General features: G+C 48.9%; 2 long non-coding RNA genes across 2 annotated transcripts; one reads left to right on the top strand and one right to left on the bottom strand.

The window, feature by feature from the left end:
• Window positions 1-336: 336 nt before the first annotated feature.
• On the bottom strand, window positions 337-2,317 carry LOC138107082 (uncharacterized). Its single transcript, XR_011149214.1, has 4 exons — window positions 2,201-2,317; window positions 674-736; window positions 554-595; window positions 337-459 (listed from the first exon to the last, which is right to left on the bottom strand). It is a non-coding gene; the product is annotated as an uncharacterized lncRNA (long non-coding RNA).
• A 411-nt stretch (window positions 2,318-2,728) lies between these two features.
• Window positions 2,729-7,765, top strand: LOC138107083 (uncharacterized). The gene is made up of 3 exons (XR_011149215.1): window positions 2,729-2,831; window positions 5,281-5,586; window positions 5,714-7,765. It is a non-coding gene; the product is annotated as an uncharacterized lncRNA (long non-coding RNA).
• Window positions 7,766-17,146: the final 9,381 nt, after the last annotated feature.

Consider the following 17,146-nt stretch of genomic DNA (forward strand, 5'->3'; position numbering starts at 1 on the left):
AAGAGGGCCACCTTGCCATCCAGGAAGCTCCTACCATTGCCAGCCTGTTGTCTCTTAGTCAGCTACAATAAAGAAAACCAAATATCGAGGCTTCAACTTAGTGGCATGTTAGCCAAAACCCAACAATTCCACTACTCACCATCTCCTAAGAAGCCCGGGGTCCTGGGGCCACACACTTTGGCTGCGCTCCAAGGATGGCACCGTCATCGTAGGGTTAAGAGGAGACAAGGTGATGCAGCATTGCTGAGACTTGAGCAGACCCTCGCTCCTCCCCCCTCCCTCCCCAACTCGCCCCAACTTCTCGGCTGTTGCCAAAGTCTGCCCGGACGGTATCTTTGAATGGAAAAGGTAAAGGCTTCATCGCAGAGTCCCATAATGCTTTGGGAGGGCTCATGAGGGCAGCGAGCCGGGTACATCGGCCAGTTGGTGAGGGGGCTCAGCATAATACAAGTGGACCCTCTAAAACACACAAATGACAGTGGATGCTTAGAGCTGTACCAGAACTTGACACCCAAGGAATAACAACTTTTTCTTTCCACCGGTCACTGCTTACCTTGCTCACTTGACCTTGACTGCTGAGATCTAGCTTTCCCTCCTAAAAATAAAGACAAAGAACAATGCTAGAACACAGTCACCATTTACACTTGCCCTGCAAAGACAAATGGCGACTGACCTTCCTGTGCAAGCCCTCTCACCCGGTATGGGGCACTCTGCCACCGATTTAATGCATCTGCATCTGAAAGGAAGTGATGACAAAAGTTAAAGGGCTGCATGATAACTTGGGACTAGAAAACTGCAAGATGCCACCATACCACTCCCGCCGAACCCCGCACCGACCGGCCGTGGTTGCTCCATCTGAGGTGTGGCTCAGGTGGTTATGCAAAGGTAAAGGTTACCCGTAAAGCCTTCTTTCTATTCCACCTACCCCCCAGTCTATTCCACAGGGCAGAGCAGTTCCAGGCTAAACACAAACTCAAACAACACATTATGCTACAAACAGTGGGACGCAAGGATGATAAAAAAAGCTCTCTGAGAGAAGAATGACGGTGAGGACCGAGATGACGCCAAAAGAGATGACCGATGGTGTAGCGACAGTAGACGGAAGCAGCTCTAAGGAGCGGAAGAAAAGACTGTAATAGAGTGACCTATTATAAGAACTGTCAGTCACGATGATCAAGACAGCTGCAAAACAATGCTATGTTCAGAATGCTCCCTGTATCCTTACAATGTTATAAGCCCCAGGACATTACAACTCACAGCTGGAAAGGATGTATGGCAATACAGCCAGGAATGAGGCCTCAAAAGACATCTGACTCAACACTTCTGAGATGCGATTCCGAGACATGGCTGAGCCCGTCGGTAAGAGAACAAATGATATCGGTGACATGCCGAGAAGTACAAATGTTTGAGAACCTAGAGATGATGGCTGACACTTGCCATAAGGTCCTTGAGGATAAAAGGCAGACATATCTGATCCAAGGGATCCTGAAGACATGCTAGACAACACAACACACCAGACAACACAACACAGACTGGAACTGCTCTGCACTGCATACCCTACAGTTGCAATCAAATGTGGAGCCTCTCCCTTTAGCTGTCCTAAGAGGCCCCTTAGAGAGCATCCCTTACCCCTACACTAATTATTAAGGTTTTCCCAGGAATTTCCAACTCACTACCCTGCTGCCATCCCATCTCCAGGTCATAGCCCCTGACTTATCTTTCGGATGACCGGCAATATGAATCCACATTGGATGTGAAATGAGTCCTCCTCAGTTGTCTCAGAAGGCCCCATAATAGCCAGGTTAGCCTCAAAGTCACCTACAATAAAAAAAAAAAAAACACAACATCAATGCACAAATCTAGTGGCATATAGGCCAAATGCCCACAATTTGGCTACTCACCACCTCCTAAGCACATCCAGGTCCTCGGGTCTCTGGCTTCACCCAGAATCAAAAGCTGGGGCCATTATTTCAATAGACACGTAAGACAGCGAGGGGCAAAGTTATAGGGTATTTCTGTGAGTACGGTGGATGCCTTTGTGTGCTTTAAGATGCATAAATGCATCTGCTGTGCTTGGGAAAAAGCCTTAGGTAGCCCTAAATAGACACCTTTTCCCACCCTATAGCCTTCAAAACCCCTTCTGGCACTTCCTAAACCAGCTACCCTGCTCACACTCTCCCAGCTGCAATCCATAACTTACCTATTGGAAGCCACAATTTTGGGTATCATCTTTGATATGAGCAAGGTCCCTTTTATGATGCAATGAATGCACTAAAAAAATTTGAAGCTTCATACTCAATACAACCTGGAAGTTACAAAGCTCCTAAAGAAAAAAAAAAAAACAAGAGAAAACCCTGAATTTAGAAAAGCACCTTACCACCCCTGAACACTCAGGCCAAAATTACAAGCCTAAATACTCCCTGTGTTCAACACCATCTTCTTCCCAATGTCTTCAAAACCTCTGTTGCTTTAGAGACCAAAAGCATCTACTGAGGGGAAAAAAAACTGATATAAGCTGAAAGGCCCCCTTCATTGAAATGAGAGGACATCTCCCATCCCAGTCAATCCCAGGGAGGAAATGAAGCCCTTTGGCAAAGGCTGGGGTTAATATACCCCTGGCTGGGTCCGCCTCTCATTCCCATCATGCCCCAGAAAAGGGAGGAGGTAATTACCACAAGGTATAAAAGCTGTCAAAGGAGCTATAGCTGCTTGGCTCCTCTGATTTAAATTCAAAGTGAGTAAAGGGCTGGAGAGAGAAAAAAAGCTCTTCAGGGAATTGATGATACCTTCTTTTTTACTACAGCTACATCAAGTAAAAGAGCAGAGACCAGGTAACAAATAAAACTTTGTATTTTGGCAGTGTAGATAGCTAAGTGGGATAACTAGCTGTTAATTTGCACAGTTGTTCCTTAGTGATTAGCACGTAATACTTCACATGTGACTAAGTAGGGTGGAAAAGAGTAGTAATTATATGAATGGTGAAGCTCTCATTGGGACCTCTAATTAGGGCTAGATACATTATAAATAAAAATAACAAAACTAATAGACTCCTGGGTGCTGTTAGGGTTACATATGTGCTGGGCTTACTCCCATAGGAGATATTTGGTACCGGGGCATGGGTAGAAGTGCCCTGAAATGCAGATTTAAACCCTTAAAATGCTGAAAAAGGGAGCACTTCCTTTAACTGAACCCCTAAAATGAGGAGATGGGGTGTTTACTTCCACTTAAGCTAATATGATGGCAAATAAATGGCTTCTCCCCTTTAATTTAATCCCCTAAAATATTTGGAAAAGAGGGGGTTTCCTCACTTTAAATCTCACAAATGATACAGAAAGAGTAATCTTTCCCTCAGCTCAAAACCTTAAAAAGGGGGGACAACTGGGCTTCCCCCTCCATTTACACATTTGGATGATGAAAATGCAGGAGTTACCCTTAACTCAAACCCATAAAATAGCACAGTCAAGGTTTTCCCTTTCCATTTAAACTAGAAAATAATGGGAAATGGGGATTTGCTGTCAATTGATACCCCTAACAGCATAGAAGGGGTGGGGTTTCCTTCAAATGATACTATTAAAATTGCAGGGGAATGGGATTCCCCCTCAATTTTGATAGAGACAATTATGGAAAAGGAAGTCTTTTCCCTCAATTTAAGCCCCTTTTCTCCTAATAATACCTCTTTTTTCTGGGGCCTCTGGGGAGGGACTGACAAGATAAAAGGGGAAAGTTGAAAGTTTCCCTGTGGCGCCCGGCATGCTCAGGTGCCCAGGTGCATCTGGCTGCTCCCTAGCTCCTGCTAGGATGCTCCAACTGTTGTTCCTGGAGGGACACTTGGGATACCTTCATCAGCCCCTCTGAACTAGTAGCTCCCTGTGCAGGTGTGCCCGGGCAACCCTCTGAAGGCAGCTGGTCATGCCTGGACCTGCTGTGCCTTGGAGCAGGGGGTGAGGTGGAGAAAGGTCCTGCTGGTTGTTCCCTCCCATTCATGGGCCATTGTCTGTCCCTGAAACACTGGGGTGCCGGGCTTTCCTTTCTATGGAAGAGAACCGGCCTTCTCAGCCAGGTGCCTGTGGCCAAAATTGGGATTCTGCCTCCAAAACTCCCTATGTCCTAGCTTTGTAATTACTGAGGAAATTTCCCTCAGATCATAAGCGATTACAGGTAATTTTTCCTCTGCAATCATTACTGAATTGTGTTTCTGTGAAGTGTTTGACACATCCCTTGAGGGGACGAGGGTTTGGCCGGGGTTTTTATGGCTCATCCTGACAGGCCCCGACAGAACCCGAGCTCCCCATCGCTGGTCTACCCCGAATTTCTGTGAAATATTGATATAGTTTATAAATACTCCCTTTGCCTGCTACTCAGTCTTTCCCTGTCCGTCCAGGGAGCAGATTACTCCATCCTTTGCTCCTGACCGCAGCTCTCCTGCCCAAATGCCGGTTCTCACAGACAAGAACTAAGCAGAAAATTGCTACAAGTGTTGGCTTTTAAAGTAAAATTCTTATTACATCTGGCTAAATGAGCAAAATAAATACAAGTATTGATGGTCATTGGGCGAAAGCTTTTCAGAACAGAAAATAACCATTTTGATAGCACAGATCCCATTTTGACAATAATGCATTCTTTGCGTTTGGGAATCCTGCCCATATAGGGCATCTGAAAATTGGTATTTTGGAATTTGATATTTTGAAATGGGGACATGTTGATATTTTGGAACTTAATATTCTGGTATTTTGAAAGGGAATTATTTTGGTATTTTGGAACTTAATATTCTGGTATTTTGAAAGGGAATTATTTTGGTATTTTGGAACTTGGTATTCTGGTGTTTTGAAAGTAGGTTACTTTGCTATTCTGAAACTTGGTTTTCTGGTATTGCAGAACTGGATTACTTTGGCAATTTAGGACTTGGTATTCTACTGTTTTGGAACCGAATTACTTTGGTATTTCTGGACTTGGTATTTTGGAACTGGATAACTTTGGTATTTCAAAACTTGGTTTTCTGGGATTTTGAAACCTAGTTTTCTGATATTTTTTACCTTGGTTTTCTATTATTTTGGAACTAGGTTATTCTGGTATTTCGGAATCTGATTTTTTTTTTTTTTTGTATTTTTGTAGGCTGTTTTTTTGGTATTTTTGTGGGCTGGTTTTTTTTGTATTTTGTAACATGGGCTTTTAGTTTAGTATTTTTGTAACCTGGGCGGTTGCTATTTTGTAACCTGTGCTTGGCAGGGGCCTGTGGCATCCTAAGTCCAGGCTCTCGGCTTCATTTGCCTTCTTTGACAGTGATTATCCTCTCATGGGAACTGTTAAATCACAGACTGTACAATGAGACAGACTTCCCAAAACAGAAATAAATTCCAGCTATGGAAAATCTCACTGCCGCATTTAGAAACACTTCAGCAAAGACTTTGGAAAAAGCAAAGGTGATGTATGATTACCTGGGGCCCCAGAAAACTGAGGTGAAGGTGGGGAACAAGCAGACAGCAAACAGCTTCCACTGCTTCTTGCTCCAGACACTACTGCAAGTGCAGCTTCCCTGGAATTTCATGTCCAGTGTGTCTCTTCCAAGCTCAGCAGGCAAACGAACAGGTACTCCAGGATTTACTTCGTTTGTACTTCAGGCAGCACAGACCCTCCACGAGGAACTGGAATCCAAGGGTAGATCTAAAAATGGTCCTTCCTCCCACTTACCGCTCCACACTTTCTCCTTCCACAGGTAGGATGCAGGTGCCTCGCAGAGGCAAGAACACTGCCTTTCAATTCAGTACAAAACCTGCCAGAAAAAAACAGGACACCGGGACCGAGAGCCAGCAGCAATTCCTTAGTGTTTGTGTTCACAGCTGTTCTCCTGCTGCTTTTCTTGACAGGGGCTTTTCTTTCAAGGTCATTCCTGTATGGTTTTATCTTGCCAAATGTTTTAGAAAGTTGAGTTTCTTGAGAACTGTTTCATCCTGACATTTTCAGTGCTGCGCTTGCCACGATCCTTTGGATGCCCTAGCTGCGCATCCAATTCAGGGAACACCAGTTTAGCCCTGGGCTGGGAAACAAAAGACAACAAACATTTAAAAATCGTCCCTGCCTTGAGGGTGTTCAGGCCCAGGAGAAAGCCCTTCCCACCACCCTCTTGGCCTCTTCCCAGTCTGAGTAACTGGAAATGTGCATCCAAACCTGAGTTAGACAGATTGGGGTGTGTTTCGCACACCAAAGACCACAGTCCCAAGCACTGGGAGCCTAAAGATGCTCTGGATTACAGTTCACAGCCTCAGTGAACCCTGCAGAGTAAAGCCAAGTGGTTTCTCTTTTGCTGAGGGAGGAAAACGCATGACAGCAAGGGCTGTCACAGCTGACCCAGCCCTCGTGGGGTCAGCTGAACAGGATAACCCATTGAGTCTTGCTCTGCTGTTGAAAAACACTACAAACCCTGTGGCTCAAGGGTTCAAAATCTACTTTTTAGGTCAGCCAAAAGGCCTCTGGCTGAGACAATTCACTGAATTCACTGGCAGATCCCAAGATCTGTTTCCAAGTGCATAAAAACCTACACCTACAAAAAGGTCCCAAGCAAAGTGGAGTTAAAGGTGCTCTGAACACGGGTTCCTTGAACTTCAGGGAAATGATCCCGAGTCTGGCTTTGGGATGCTCCCACCTGCACCTTGTGTTCTCCACACCAGCCATCCTGCCTGGGAAGGCCAGGGGTTTTGGACGCCCTCTGGGAACCCCCAGACCCCCTGCCAGTGAGCAATGGCGCTGTCTGTGCCTGCAGCCCTCACCCCAATTTTTGTCAGTGGGTGGTTCTTGATGTGGCAGTTGGGGACAGGGGTAAGGAGTGGCCCTGGCAGTGCTGGGGCAGCAGTTGGACCTGATGGGCTCAATGGGTTTTCCAGCCTCAGGGATTCTATGGGACAGCCTGTGACTGACCCAGCTGCACAGACAGGCACAGGGAAGCTGTTACACACAGATTATATTGCCATGAGCCAGAGCACTTCAGGGCATCCTTGAGAGAGTTGCAGAGAGCAGGAAAAAAAAATACAGTTACGGCACTGATCATGCTCTGTGGTTTGCAAGTGGGGCATGATCACCATTTTGTTTTTGTCTTGATAGCTCCAAAGAAAATAACTGTTGACCTGGCAGCAAAGATGCCACCTTCCTGATACTCCTGGCCCAGAACCATGGCCCAGCAGGCAGCTGCAGCAATCTGAATTATTTGTGCAGTTCAGAAGCTGCACATCCCTAGACCAATCCCTTGGGAGCATGAACCTTCCCACAGGCATTTTGTACTTCAGTGTGTACTTTCAGCACACTGGGACCATTCAAATCAGAATGAGGTCACTTGCTGACAGCACAGCATTAGATCAGAGATATTGAGAGACTCACCAGACAACATTCACTATGGACTCTCTGTGGATGCTAAAAGGCAGGAGCAGAGAAATTTTTCAGCTCTGTAGTTTGTGAAGTTTATCCTTTCTCATCCTTTAGCAGAGAAACAGAGAAATCCAGCTTCTCACAACTTCTCTGTGAGAGCTTTCGTTCTCATGAGAACTGGATGGGTGGTAACAGTTTGTAAGAATGTAAACTATTTCTACACCTGCTATTGTTGTCAGAACACTAGAATTGTTTTCAGTCTTGTGAGAATAATATTTGGAAATGGGTCTCTTACTGCTCGGCCTATCACCTTGAGAGGTGGTGAGTGAATAAGCCAATCATGTAATTTCTTAATTGTGAACTACACTATAAAAGAGGAGAAATTCATTAAATGAGGTCTTAACTCTGCTTTGGCCATATCTTTTAACCTGGACCGATGTCGTGATTCGCTGTTCTCTGGGGATAACAGCGACAGACTCGCCATTCCCATTGTTCTGGCTGCAGCATCCTCATTTCTCACAGGTCTGTTTCAAGGACTCCCCTCAAAATATGGATTGCTGGTCCCAGTAGGGAATCCCCAAGGGCATTTTTACTCCCTGCAAACTGCAGGAATGACCAAGAACAGGTTCTGTCATAAGAAAAGCAGAGGATTGTGATGATTACACAGCTCTCCCTGTGAGGGCTTCAGTTTCTACCTGCAATTCTTGAGCAGCTCTGCCTTGGTCCCACCCGCCTGCTCCAAAATGCCTCCGTGGGGTTTAACTCCTGCTCTTTGGATCTGCCCATCCCCATGGCTCTGACAGACAGCACAGCAGGGGAACACCTGAACAGGTACAGCCAGAAGCACACCAACGCCATCAGGCCTTGCAGCACAGCTTCCTGTGCTTCAAGGCTTCCGGTTTTTTGGTACAGATTCACTGGAATTTAACATTATCTAGAAAAATCATCTGGCAAGACTTAACATTAACTCAGGAATTCCAGTGCATCCCTGCACCACTGGGATTACAACTACTGTACAAGCTGTGAGAGGCAGTGAACAAGCAGTGGATGGAAAATGATCCTCTCCTGGTCCCTGCTGGATTCCAGGAGCAGGGATCCTTGCCCTCTTTCCCCCTACCCCCCGCGGTGCCCTCCTCCCCCTCCCGCCCCACCCCACACCCTTTTCAGGCTTTGTTCCACAGCTTTTGCCTCCGGACCTCAGATCCTTTTGGTCTCCAGGAGCTCCCAGCAGCTCCACAGCCTTTCCTCTCCCATCCTGATCCTTTCTCCAGGAATGGAGCTCTGCATTTCAATTCCCTTCTCTTTTCTCCGACAATTCCCACCAACCCAGACCTAAAGCTGACACAAGGAACGCTCGGTGCCCACAAATCCAGACCTGGCCATCCCTAAACCAGCAACTCCCGGACAATTTGCGTTCATTCCAACCTAACACTGAGGACTCACCTAATCCTTCAAAATTCCCAAGAAATATCCTGTTGCCTTCAGCTCCCCAGGGATTCTGCTTTGTGCTCACACGGATTTGGGACTTCCCTGAAAAACCCGTGCAGGGCACGCTGGAATCCCCGATCCCGTGAATCCGGGGAGTGTGAAAAGCTCGGTCCAGCCTGGGCCCCCAGAAATTTTTGCCAAATATCCCCCAAGTCCTCGGGACAACAGAACTCTCTGGTACTGCATTTTTGGCATTGTAAAGCCTGGAATTACTTTATTCCTAGTGCTGGGCTCTGCATACGGCCGAGAAAATCCCGGCCTCCGCACAGACCCAGATTCCAAACTTTTTGAAACGTTTTAGCAAACCGAGAAATTCCCCTTCCCTGCTTCTTCTTAAGGGCATCCTTCTCTTCCCTTACCCGGCCTGCTCTCTCCCACTGGGCTGGGTTTTTCCCTTCCCATGCTAATTAGTCCCTACTTCTAGGAGGTTTAGGTACCTTTCTTCCCCGGCAGGGATTTCTTAACACAGCTACCGAGGCTTTGGGAGTCTTCTTTATCTTCTACTTTCTGGAAACACACCCTCTGATCCATAAATGCCACAATCCAGATGCCCAACTTCACCAAGACATCCTTTTCACCTAAAAACACTCACTCTCAACTCTTAGATCTTTTAAAGTTTTACCCCTGCAAAATTCCCCTGGTTTTCCACCGCTGAATTCCTCCGTCCTGATTCCAAGAATTTCTTGAATACCACGGGGCTTTTCTCAAGATTTACCCCCACAACCTTCCCTACGTGCCCACTGCTCACCACCTCATTTTTCCCTCAATGTCTTCGTTCTCCACCCCAGAGAGTTTGTCAAGTGTTGCCTCCAAGATGTTCCCCCTCTGTCCACTACTGAGTTCCCCATTTTGCCTTCAAAATATTCCTTCTGTCCCCTCCAGATTGCATCCACTTTTACCCCCAACATTTTACTTCCTCTACAATATTGATTAAACCTTTTCCACCCCAAAAATGTGCATTCCCTCCCTTAAACAGCACCTCAGCTTTTCCCTCAAAAATGCCCCAGAGAGAAACTCGGATTCAGCCCCCAAACTCCCATTTTCCTACACAAACAGTTCTTGTGGCCCCTCTCAATTCCCCCAGGCTTTCAGCTAAAGGAATAACTGGAAGCCTATTCCCTCATCTCTGCCCTCCTTTTGCTTTCCTGGAAAACCTTGCCATCCCACACTTTCTCCAAGAGATCTGCTGCGAGTACTGCAAGGTCTGCTCTGTCAGAGAGCCTGGGGGGTTTACAGCACTTGTTCCTCTGCATCTTCACCCTTTCATCAGCTTTCCCCTGGAACGGTGTTGTGGGAGAAGCTTGGAATTACCAGAAATGGATCAGGTTCACATTTTTTCCCCACCAGTTTTCATCTGGTTTGAAATTCCTGGAATTACCCTCAAATGTGCCCTAGAACAGTGCTGTGAAAGGATCAGTCAGAAGAACAGCCTGAAAGCAGAAAACCACCTCCAGCAGCAGCCGGAATGATCCCATTTCTGTTCTTACCTGCTCCTGCCAGAGCTCCCAACGGCCCTTCCCATTCCAAAACAAGAGCCATGCAAGACATTCCTGCTGTCCGTGAAGGTGAGGTGCCAGTTCTGGATGTTCTTTGCTGTGGAATCGGACAACAAACAGAGCGTAAAGGATCTTGGTGGCTCTTCCAAGCCAAACCACCCCGTGATTCCTTGCGTGGATCAGCACCTGTCCCAACTCCATTCCAGAAACCTCCTCCCACTAACCCAGAACTTTCCTTTTTCCGCTCAACATCAGGGATTTGCTGCCGAGTGCCCCGGGCAGGGGACGCTTCAGCATTCCCTGGGACGCCTCAGCATTCCCTGGGACGCCTCAGCATTCCCTGGGGCACCTCAGCATTCCCTGGGCTGCTGTTCCACGCCGATCCCGTGTCCAGCGCCGTTCCGGGCTGCAGTGCCGGGCTCTCCCCACAAGGCGGCAGCACCGGGAGCGAGCAGCCCCGGCCGGTCCCGCTGTCTCGGGGCAGCTGCGCCTTTAACCCGCCCGGAGCCGGCGGGGCCGTGAACACAGCGGGCAAAAACCCCACCGATCCCCTTTATTTCACCCCCAGAGGCACAGGATCGCAGCATTCCCTGGGCTGGAAGGGACCCGCAGGGAGCATCGAGTCCAAATCCTGGCCCTGCACCCCAAGAATCCCACCCTGTGCCCGAGAGCCTTGTCCAGACCCAAACTCTGCCCCCAAGATCCTGAAAACACAGTGGGACTGGGAGAAGGATGACAATGGAAGATTTTTTATATAGATCTCCTTGTACGATCGTTATATAATATCATTAGATCGCCCAGGAACCCATCCCTGTACCTGGACAGCCAGAAGTGCACAAAATCCCAGCCCCTCCCAAGATGCAGCTCCTCACACCAAACCTTGGGAGAATCCCTGGTGCTTCCAACACTGCTGCAATCCCACCTGGAGCTGAGCTTACAGGGTGCTCTGCCTAATCCACATCCAAGCCTGGATAGCCCAAAGCCTGCAAGAAAAGAGGAGGCAAAGTGAAAAGGAGAGAGGGGGAAAAAAACAGAGTTTTAGGTTTTTCCCGTGTTTGCAACAGGATTGAAGGCCAGGATGGAGAGGTTTCGTGGAAAAGAAGTACCAAAGGCTGCTTCATTCCCAGCAATTAGCGCTGCTCAGGTTGAATCCAAGAGGACCAATCCACCAGGTTTAAACAGGAGCGGCCGACAGGATGGGTTATGACACAGATCTGTGAAGCTGGAGCCTTCTTCCTTCTCCCGGGCTCTCCCAGAAATTCTCCATGTCCGGATGCGCTCCCGCTCTCCCCGCTGGGGAGGACGGACTTGGATAGCCCGGGTGACTGGTGAGCCTAAAACAATAAGTGATGCAGTGATCCAAGTGTTTTTCACAAGGAAATGACATATTCTCTGGACCTGGGATAACCCATATCCCATGGCCTTCTCCAGGAAGAGTCCCAGCTGGATAGGGTCTCCCAGAAAGGATTCCATAGGGGCTCACTTTTTGCTTGGAGCTCGGCTGAATTCCTCAGCAATGCCAGGGAATGTTGCCATTGGAGGCTTTGGGCAGATTGGGCTCATTTGCCTTTTTAGGTTTTGTTACCGTCTCTCAGACTTCCCACTGGAATGTGGTCTCCAAGGAACATGTAAATCCCATTGGATTCCTGCTCTTTCGGACAATTTTTTGTACCATTCCTGTACAAAACGAGGCCCCCTGTTCGGATGCTTTTCCCCACCGTTCCCCAGCAGTTTTATCTGCCAGTCCATTCCCTGCGCTCGTTGGGCTCTTCCCAGATCTCTGAGCTCCTTCACAAGGCAGGAGATCCATTTGGCCCAGGAACCGAACCCTCCCGAGGAATTGTCTGATGCCATCTCCACATTTCACAGCTGATCCTTGTGCTCAAAGGATCCCCCTTTCTTCCCTCCAGCCAATTCCAAGCCTCGCTGCCCCCAGCCGGGAACAGTCCCCAGGCCGATCCCTGCAGTCTTCCCTGCCAGGATCCTGCTCAGGAATCCATGGGCTACGAATGTAAGAATTAATTCTTCCCACCCCTGCCCAGTTCTAATTCCAAAGGATTTGGTGGCTGCCTTACCCGGCTGGAGCCTGCTTCCAACTCTGTTCTTGCTGCTTCTGCTGCTTTCCATTTCCCAGGAATTCCACCAACGGAGCGACAGCGTTTTCCACCTCCTCCTCCAGGATTCCCTCTGTTGCGTTCGGGTGCTGGAAGGATATCAAAACCAGGGCCTCACTATCAGGAATTATATCCCCGGATTTGTTGCTTTCCAAATGTCACCTCTTCCCAACAAAGCACTGGCCATCCAAGGAATTATAGAGAGCCATGTGCTGACCACTGCTTACTCCTCTGGAATGTCAGAGCTTGGAAAAAAAGGGCAGTTGAGGCTTTTCCTGGTGCTGCCCATGAAGTGTATTTTACCTAAGTGCCCCTGCCCATGCCTTTGCCTGTATCCACCAAAAATCCACCCGTTCATTCCCCAGCTGCTGCCTCCCTCTTTTCCTGGATCCAACAGAATTTTAACAGGTGAATATTCCCCTCTGGAAGAGCACCTTTCATTCCAAACCTAAGAACAAACAAATGAATCACTTTCCTTCGACCTTCCTTATTAGGATTCCACTGAGAGCAGTGGATGGAAAATGATCCTCTCCTGGTCCCTGCTGGATTCCAGGAGCAGGGATCCTTTCCCTCTTTCCCCCCACCCCCCGCAGTGCCCTCCTCCCCCTCCCGCCCCACCCCGCACCCTTTTCAGCCTTTCTTCCACAGCTTTTGCCTCCGGACCTCAGATCCTTTTGGTCTCCAGGAGCTCCCAGCAGCCCCACAGCCTTTCCTCTCCCATCCTGATCCTTTCTCCAGGAATGGAGCTCTGCATTGCAATTCCCTTCTCTTTTCTCCGACAATTCCCACCAACCCAGACCTAAAGCTGACACAAGGAACGCTTGGTGCCCACAAATCCAAATCCAGACCTGGCCATCCCTAAACCAGCAACTCCCGGACAATTTGCGTTCATTCCAACCTAACACTGAGGACTCACCTAATCCTTCAAAATTCCCAAGAAATATCCCGTTGCCTTCAGCTCCCAGGGGATTCTGCTTCGTGCTCACACGGATTTGGGACTTCCCTGAAAAACCCGTGCAGGGCACGCTGGAATCCCCGATCCCGTGAATCCGGGGAGTGTGCAAAGCTCGGTCCAGCCTGGGCCCCCAGAAATTTTTGCCAAATATCCCCCAAGTCCTCGGGACAACAGAACTCTCTGGTACTGCATTTTTGGCATTGTAAAGCCTGGAATTACTTTATTCCTAGTGCTGGGCTCTGGATGTGGCCGAGAAAATCCCGGCCTCCACACAGACCCAGATTCCAAACTTTTTGATACGTTTTAGCAAACCGAGAAATTCCCCTTCCCTGCTTCTTCTTAAGGGCATCCTTCTCTTCCCTTACCCGGCCTGCTCTCTCCCACTGGGCTGGGTTTTTCCCTTCCCATGCTAATTAGTCCCTACTTCTAGGAGGTTTAGGTACCTTTCTTCCCTGGCAGGGATTTCTTAACACAGCTACCGAGGCTTTGGGAGTCTTCTTTATCTTCTACTTTCTGGAAATACACCCTCTGATCCATAAATGCCACAATCCAGATGCCCAACTTCAACAAGACATCCTTTTCACCTAAAAACACTCACTCTCAACTCTTAGATCTTTTAAAGTTTTACCCCCGCAAAATTCCCCTGCTTTTCCACCGCTGAATTCCTCCGTCCTGATTCCAAGAATTTCTTGAATACCACGGGGCTTTTCTCAAGATTTACCCCCACAACCTTCCCTACGTGCCCACTGCTCACCACCTCATTTTTCCCTCAATGTCTTCGTTCTCCACCCCAGAGAGTTTGTCAAGTGTTGCCTCCAAAATGTTCCCCCTCTGTCCACTACTGAGTTCCCCATTTTGCCTTCAAAATATTCCTTCTGTCCCCTCCAGCTTGCATCCACTTTTACCCCCAACATTTTACTTCCTCTACAATATTGATTAAACCTTTTCCACCCCAAAAATGTGCATTCCCTCCCTTAAACAGCACCTCAGCTTTTCCCTCAAAAATGCCCCAGAGAGAAACTCCGATTCAGCCCCCAAACTCCCATTTTCCTACACAAACAGTTCTTGTGGCCCCTCTCAATTCCCCCAGGCTTTCAGCTAAAGGAATAACTGGAAGCCTATTCCCTCATCTCTGCCCTCCTTTTGCTTTCCTGGAAAACCTTGCCATCCCACACTTTCTCCAAGAGATCTGCTGCGAGTACTGCAAGGTCTGCTCTGTCAGAGTGCCAGGGGGGTTTACAGCACTTGCTCCTCTGCATCTTCACCCTTTCATCAGCTTTCCCCTGGAACGGTGTTGTGCGAGAAGCTTGGAATTACCAGAAATGGATCGGGTTCACATTTTTTCCCCACCAGTTTTCATCTGGTTTGAAATTCCTGGAATGACCCTCAAATGTGCCCTAGAACAGTGCTGTGAAAGGATCAGTCAGAAGAACAGCCTGAAAGCAGAAAACCACCTCCAGCAGCAGCCAGAATGATCCCATTTCTGTTCTTACCTGCTCCTGCCAGAGCTCCCAACAGCCATTCCCATTCCAAAACAACAACTATGGAAGACATTCCTGCTGTCTGTGAGGGTGAGGTGGCAGTTCTGGATGTTCTTTGCTGTGGAATCGGACAACAAACAGAGTGTAAATGATCTTGGTGGCTCTTCCAAGCCAAACCACCCCGTGATTCCTTGCGTGGATCAGCACCTGTCCCAACCCCATTCCAGAAACCTCCTCCCACTAACCCAGAACTTTCCTTTTTCCGCTCAACATCAGGGATTTGCTGCCGAGTGCCCCCGCAGGGGACGCCTCAGCATTCCCTGGGACGCCTCAGCATTCCCTGGGCTGCTGTTCCACGCCGATCCCGTGTCCAGCGCCGTTCCGGGCTGCAGTGCCGGGCTCTCCCCACAAGGCGGCAGCACCGGGAGCGAGCAGCCCCGGCCGGTCCCGCTGTCTCGGGGCAGCTGCGCCTTTAACCCGCCCGGAGCCGGCGGGGCCGTGAACACAGCGGGCAAAAACCCCACCGATCCCCTTTATTTCACCTCCGTGGGCACAGGATCGCAGCATTCCCTGGGCTGGAAGGGACCCGCAGGGAGCATCGAGTCCAAATCCTGGTCCTGCACCCCAAGAATCCCACCCTGTGCCCGAGAGCCTTGTCCAGACCCAAACTCTGCCCCTAGGATCCTGAAAACACAGTGAGGCTGGGAGAAGGATGACAGTGGAAGATTTTTTATATAGATCTCCTTGTACGATCGTTATATAATATCATTAGATCGCCCAGGAACCCATCCCTGTACCTGGACAGCCAGAAGTGCACAAAATCCCAGCCCCTCCCAAGATGCAGCTCCTCACACCAAACCTTGGGAGAATCCCTGGTGCTTCCAACACTGCTGCAATCCCACCTGGAGCTGAGCTTACAGGGTGCTCTGCCTAATCCACATCCAAGCCTGGATAGCCCAAAGCCTGCAAGAAAAGAGGAGGCAAAGTGAAAAGGAGAGAGGGGGAAAAAAACAGAGTTTTAGGTTTTTCCCGTGTTTGCAACAGGATTGAAGGCCAGGATGGAGAGGTTTCGTGGAAAAGAAGTACCAAAGGCTGCTTCATTCCCAGCAATTAGCGCTGCTCAGGTTGAATCCAAGAGGACCAATCCACCAGGTTTAAACAGGAGCGGCCGACAGGATGGGTTATGACACAGATCTGTGAAGCTGGAGCCTTCTTTCTTCTCCCGGGCTCTCCCAGAAATTCTCCATGTCCGGACGCGCTCCCGCTCTCCCTGCTGGGGAGGACGGACTTGGATAGCCCGGGTGACTGGTGAGCCTAAAACAATAAGTGATGCAGTGATCCAAGTGTTTTTCACAAGGAAATGACATATTCTCTGGACCTGGGATAACCCATATCCCATGGCCTTCTCCAGGAAGAGTCCCAGCTGGATATGGTCTCCCAGAAAGGATTCCATAGGGGCTCACCTTTTGCTTGGAGCTCGGCTGAATTCCTCAGCAATGCCAGGGAATGTTGCCATTGGAGGCTTTGGGCAGATTGGGCTCATTTGCCTTTTTAGGTTTTGTTACTGTCTCTCAGACTTCCCACTGGAATGTGGTCTCCAAGGAATATGTAAATCCCATTGGATTCCTGCTCTTTCGGACAATTTTTTGTACCATTCCTGTACAAAACGAGGCCCCCTGTTCGGATGCTTTTCCCCACCGTTCCCCAGCAGTTTTATCTGCCAGTCCATTCCCTGCGCTGGTTGGGCTCTTCCCAGATCTCTGAGCTCCTTCACAAGGCAGGAGATCCATTTGGCCCAGGAACCGAACCCTCCCGAGGAATTGTCTGATGCCATCTCCACATTTCATAGCTGATCCTTGTGCTCAAAGGATCCCCCTTTCTTCCCTCCAGCCAATTCCAAGCCTCGCTGCCCCCAGCTGGGAACAGTCCCCAGGCTGATCCCTGCAGTCTTCCCTGCCGGGATCCTGCTCAGGAATCCATGGGCTACGAATGTAAGAATTAATTCTTCCCACCCCTGCCCAGTTCTAATTCCAAAGGATTTGGTGGCTGCCTTACCCGGCTGGAGCCTGCTTCCAACTCTGTTCTTGCTGCTTCTGCTGCTTTCCATTTCCCAGGAATTCCACCAACGGAGCGACAGCGTTTTCCACCTCCTCCTCCAGGATTCCCTCTGTTGCGTTCGGGTGCTGGAAGGATATCAAAACCTGGGCCTCACTATCAGGAATTATATCCCCGGATTTGTTCCTTTCCAAATGTCAC

This window comes from Aphelocoma coerulescens, chromosome 3 (assembly GCF_041296385.1).
Source record: "Aphelocoma coerulescens isolate FSJ_1873_10779 chromosome 3, UR_Acoe_1.0, whole genome shotgun sequence".
In the NCBI taxonomy this organism is placed as follows: Eukaryota; Metazoa; Chordata; class Aves; order Passeriformes; family Corvidae; genus Aphelocoma; species Aphelocoma coerulescens.